Raw genomic sequence first — 6000 nt, 5'->3', positions numbered from 1 at the left:
ATAGTGAAGAGTACCAAGCGGACCGTGGTTTAGTGAGGCAGACTGAGAGGACGTCAGAGCAAAGGAACGACAACAGGATTATCTGAGTTGTATCATAGAGAGAGAGAGAGAGAGAGAGAGAGAGAGAGAGAGAGAGAGAGAGAGAGTATGGGTAGAAATGCCAGGCGATGGCTTGTGAAAGACATGCGAAAGGAACCAAGGAATGAATCCTGGGAAGACGTTAGTGCCATTGGGAAAGCAGTAAGGAAGGTCTGAAGAGGAAAGGAAAAAACCCACAGCCAACCAACAATGACCCGTCCAGCCTGTTATTATACAGTGCTAATGACGGGAGTTCAAGTTTTACCAGTGTGCTGGAAGATGCAGGAGATGTAGTGGATTTGTGTGATCTCACCCAACCTCCCCCACCTTCGGAGCCAAGACAGAGCCACAAGGAAGATCCGACATTAGCTGAAGGGACGGAGCGAGACTTTACCTAAATGTGATGTCCAGGGGCGCCACAAAGGGGGGGAGGGGGGATGGTCTATATCCATAAATCCACAAATCGACTCGAGTATACGAGGGGGAGTTGTGGGGTGGGGTGGGGGTAGTATTCAAAAAAGAAAAAGACTGAGTTCGTAAAAGCATTAAGGGAATTGAGAACGAAGTTGACACACAGAATAGTGTCAACGAAGAGGAGGCAACAAGACGTCCCCGGTGGAATGGCACAAATTGATTATAGATCCAGCGTGGGAGACGGGAAGCCAATGTGACTATAGCAAATACAAGAGACGTATCATTACTTAACGTAGTGGGCAGAGTGTTTGCTAGGGTCATTGAGAAGCGGGTCGGGGGCTCCGTCTCGAGGGTTAGCTCAGTGGGTCGAGGTTCTCAGATAAAACAAAAGCTGTACTCCCACTGTAACTCACAGTGAGACAGCTTGTAAGAGGATCACTTGGATATGAGAAACATCTAAATCCATAATTCATGAACGAAGAATGAGAACTGTTAGGGTTATCTGTCCTTGGATGTACACACACACACACACACACACACACACACACACACACACACACGGGAATGTCGTAACGTTTCAAGTGTCACTTGTTGCTGACAAATATGTCGACGAATCCGTGGAGGAGAAGCGTGAGGTGGGGCAATGCTTGCAGGATTATTAACTATATAAAAGAGGTGTTTCAGAAAGCTTGTAACAGTACATGAATATCTGGACAATAGAGCTGGTCACAGCGCCGCAAAAGGTGGCTCAGTAGTTTAGTTCTGGGATGAAAGAAGAGACAAACGTACAGTTGTTGAACCCAGTGTGTGGCTCAGCTGGGCGTTTGATGGTTTAGTAGCTCAAGTTTAGGCTGAAAAATGTGCCTCCATAACGGTATAATTGATTCCTTTATTGGCTCATGACCTGATGCTAAGGTGTCGTTTTCTCCCTCCGAGTTAACGTCGGGGGCAGGGTTTGGGGGGGTGGGGGCAAGAGCGGACATACAGTATGTACAGACATGACCGTCAGCAACCACAGCCTCTCCGGCGGGGTTGCCACCAGACGTGAGGTGAGTGGGTGATGGTGAGAGGGGCAGGTGTTATCCTGGGGCTGGACTGTGATCCTGTACTGGTGCAGCTGGAGGCACGTCACTTCCCGGTAGTCTTGCTGGTGGGAGTGAGGGAGGCAGGGCTGGTTGTGGACGAAGTGCTTGTGAAAAACTCTCCGGAGGAGCCCAGCACGTGGGGACGTGTGGGTCAAGACGGTTGTGGTACGGAGGCGAGCTGACTGCAGATTCTTGTGGCATATAGAGTGAGGGCAGCTGAGGGTCGCAGATGGCTACTCTGCCTGCGTGAATTAAGTCATTGGAAAACCGCTTTCAGGGTGTAGATTTTATGTATGATCCTCGCTCGACATATGTGTCTTTGATTATAATATTCTTGATTACTGACGTATCATTTTTGATTGTTATATTTTGTATGAATATATAGTGTATATATCTCTCTTGGATTCTTGATACCTTCTAGGCACTTTGTTTTCTTACATATCAGAGTTACAGACCCACTTCGAAGACCTGTAGACTGGCCATTGGTCAGTAACATCAGACGTCAGTTCCTGTTGCTTGTGGTGAGGTAGTGTTGTGTGCAGTAGGTCTCTCCTTACCACTGGGGAACACAAATCTCTGTGCACATGATGAGTATGACCATCTATATGCAGTGCACTTCTAGATATGGTCACCATTTATGTGGAACAGGGAGAGAGGTTTACACTGGTGTTGCCTCGTCTCTTAGCCTTATAGATATACAATGTCTTTATCTTGTGTATACAGACACATACACACACACCCCAGACTACACCAGAGACCACTTATCCATCGACCATCCTACCACAGGGTAGTATGAGCAGCTGGGTTGGCTGCGAACTGGCCGCTGTTCTGTTAGGATCACGAACCTGGGCCCCGTAGATCGTTGGATCATAGCGCCACCCATTGCCCACTACGGAGGTTCGTGCGCTATGGCTTAAGTACACGATTACATATATAACAGTCGTCTCACACTGTGTACAGTGGTTGGTATACACTTCTGTGTACTGAAGTCTGTGTTCAATATCAAATAACGTACAAATCAGGTCTTCACAATTGTTCTTTCTTACATTTCTTATGTGCACTATAGCCAGTGTTCTCCATTACACGTACATAACATACTGAGTTTGTTACTCTGTGCACTCTGGTCTATGTGCACTTGCGAAATGTATCTGATGTACACTATTCAGTGTACTACCGACTGTACACTGCTAATTGCCTTGCTTTCGTGTGATTGGGAAGAGACAGACAAATGATTAAGGATTTGATACGCCTCTGTAACAGCTCGTTAACGCATGAACCCACTACAAGGGTTTCTCCCGTAATTGCTCGTATGTCACACAGTTTACGCCTTTTGCAGTTCTTGTGCCTCGCAGGTATTATCATCTGTGTCTGTACATGAGGCTCAGTAATTCTGTTATGAGGCTCAATAATTCACTTTTGATGCTTATCACTTTTTCTCGTAGTTACTCCATGTTTCTGTCGAGTTTCCCATCATCCCACTCTTCGTTCTTCGCAGTCTCGTTTTCTACCAACAAATACGGTTTGGTTCGTCATTTCCATCATTAAGTCTCGCCCTACGTGTGATATCACTCATGTTCCTCTCATTTCCTCACGATCGATGCTTTAGCAACTCTCCTACCACTACACTTCCATAACACTTCGTCTAATGGTGTCACACTAGAAGTTTGAGGTCAGGAAACCCATCCCAACTTCTCCAAATGATGCACATTACAGAGACATACAGATCTGTCTAGAGATATAGGGAAACTGTGAGGGATTTTTGTGAAGTGGATGGGCAGAAATGGGGTTTTAGAGGCGTTAAAGTTAACCAGTTATCATGTACCCCATTGCGATTTCCTGTGCATATCTGAGTTTATAGAGGACATTGTGTCGAGATGAGAGGCAGATTGAGTGAAAGAGGAAGGAGCAGAGATGAAGGAAGTGGAGGATTGCAGAGTTGAGTCGTCAACATATGATTGTATCTGATTATATGTTAAGGAATGTAAATCGTTTATAAAGAAAGAGGATAGGAGACAGGAAAGAACCCTGAGGCACTTCGCTGTTCATAGGGAAATGATCCAGCAGCAGCCACGGAGAGGAAGATAGATACGATGGAGGTAAGCCAAATGAAGGGAGGTAGTAGATGAGACCTTGGAGGCTTCACTTTACTTAAGCTATCATCAGCTGCTTCATTGGGTTCTTCAAAGAGTTTATGACCAGACATAAGTAAGACAGGAAAGGTTATCACCAGTGGCTGATAATCAGAGAAAACACTGGTTGATTTAGGGTGACAAGGATGAGTTCAGGAATCTCTTACGTTTGGTGAAGGATTCTTTATATCCTGTAACTTAAGACCATAAACTAGATTTACTTAAAAGACGATTCTATTTTTTTTCTTTGTTTTACGTTAACTAAGGAAAATTATATATTATCTAGATGTGATGGTAGACCTACCTTGCCACTTTACTCATATATTGTCCTGTGTGTAGGCAGACCCGTAAATATACTTTAGAAACCATTAATTGATATATATATATATATATATATATATATATATATATATATATATATATATATATATATATATATATATATATATATATATATATATATATATATGAACCTTTAGTAGAGCAGAGTCATCGCAGTCAGTGTTATAGTAGAATCCCCTTGAATACGTCAGCCTGTGATAGAAAACAAGTATTGTCATGGTAGACTTAAAGAATATGAAGGTAAACTTTACCTAGAAATGTTCGTAGTTCTCATAACAACAGGTTTCTCCGTCATTTTGTTTCCTAACTCATGTTTGGGAATGAGAGGAGGGAACTTCACGCTTTTGTACATAGAACATGTAATTGAAATTAGTAAATAGATTAGTAAAACAATAAATAAAAGGGTCTCTCGTGAATTTACAGTTATTGAGTCTTGCTGGAAAAATAATTGAAGTCCATTTGAAGGAAGGAACAGATGCACCAATATCTCCTTAACCAATTGTGTCCTACAGAGCCTAAGCTCTGTGGACTATCATAGACATCTATTGATTCATAGCCAATGGAGCACCATGGTTAAGCCTCAGGATCTATTACCCTCGTAGGTTTCTTCTGTTTCCCCCAGCTATCTCTTGCTCACCAGACTCCCATGATCTCTTGCTCACCAGACTCCCATGAACCCTTCAGCTCATCACGAACACCTCCTCTCAAATTCTCCAGACTCTTAGAATTCGTCCCCTCTGGTCAACACCAGGCGTGAAAAGATGTTCATAGCTTTGTTTCGAGTCCCTCCCCTTCCCCATCCTGGGAGCAGAACTCACCGTGGACAGACCCCACTCATGATGAATTGCTCACAGTTTCCATCACTGACCATTGAATCATTCATCATGACTACCATCATCATACCTTATGATTATCACAAGTATTACCACGGTCCCGTGGCATGTTCATATTAGTCATTTCCACTCATCATCATCATCATCATCATCATCATCATCATCATCACCACAGCTAACACTCAGCATGATGACCACCACAGCTAACACTCAGCATGATGATCACCACAGCTAACACTCAGCATGATGACCACCACAGCTAACACTCAGCATGATGACCACCACAGCTAACACTCAGCATGATGACCACCACAGCTAACACTCAGCATGATGATCACCACAGCTAACACTCAGCATGATGATCACCACAGCTAACACTCAGCATGATGATCACCACAGCTAACACTCAGCATGATGATCACCACAGCTAACACTCAGCATGATGATCACCACAGCTAACACTCAGCATGATGACCACCACAGCTAACACTCAGCATGATGATCACCACAGCTAACACTCAGCATGATGACCACCACAGCTAACACTCAGCATGATGATCACCACAGCTAACACTCAGCATGATGACCACCACAGCTAACACTCAGCATGATGATCACCACAGCTAACACTCAGCATGATGATCACCACAGCTAACACTCAGCATGATGATCACCACAGCTAACACTCAGCATGATGATCACCACAGCTAACACTCAGCATGATGACCACCACAGCTAACACTCAGCATGATGATCACCACAGCTAACACTCAGCATGATGATCACCACAGCTAACACTCAGCATGATGATCACCACAGCTAACACTCAGCATGATGATCACCACAGCTAACACTCAGCATGATGACCACCACAGCTAACACTCAGCATGATGATCACCACAGCTAACACTCAGCATGATGATCACCACAGCTAACACTCAGCATGATGACCACCACAGCTAACACTCAGCATGATGACCACCACAGCTAACACTCAGCATGATGATCACCACAGCTAACACTCAGCATGATGATCATCACAGCTAACACTCAGCATGATGATCACCACAGCTAACACTCAGCATGATGACCACCACAGCTAACACTCAGCATGATGAT

This window comes from Panulirus ornatus, chromosome 58, assembly GCF_036320965.1.
Source record: "Panulirus ornatus isolate Po-2019 chromosome 58, ASM3632096v1, whole genome shotgun sequence".
NCBI classification, from domain to species: Eukaryota; Metazoa; Arthropoda; class Malacostraca; order Decapoda; family Palinuridae; genus Panulirus; species Panulirus ornatus.
Note: the sequence above shows the minus strand (reverse complement) of the source record.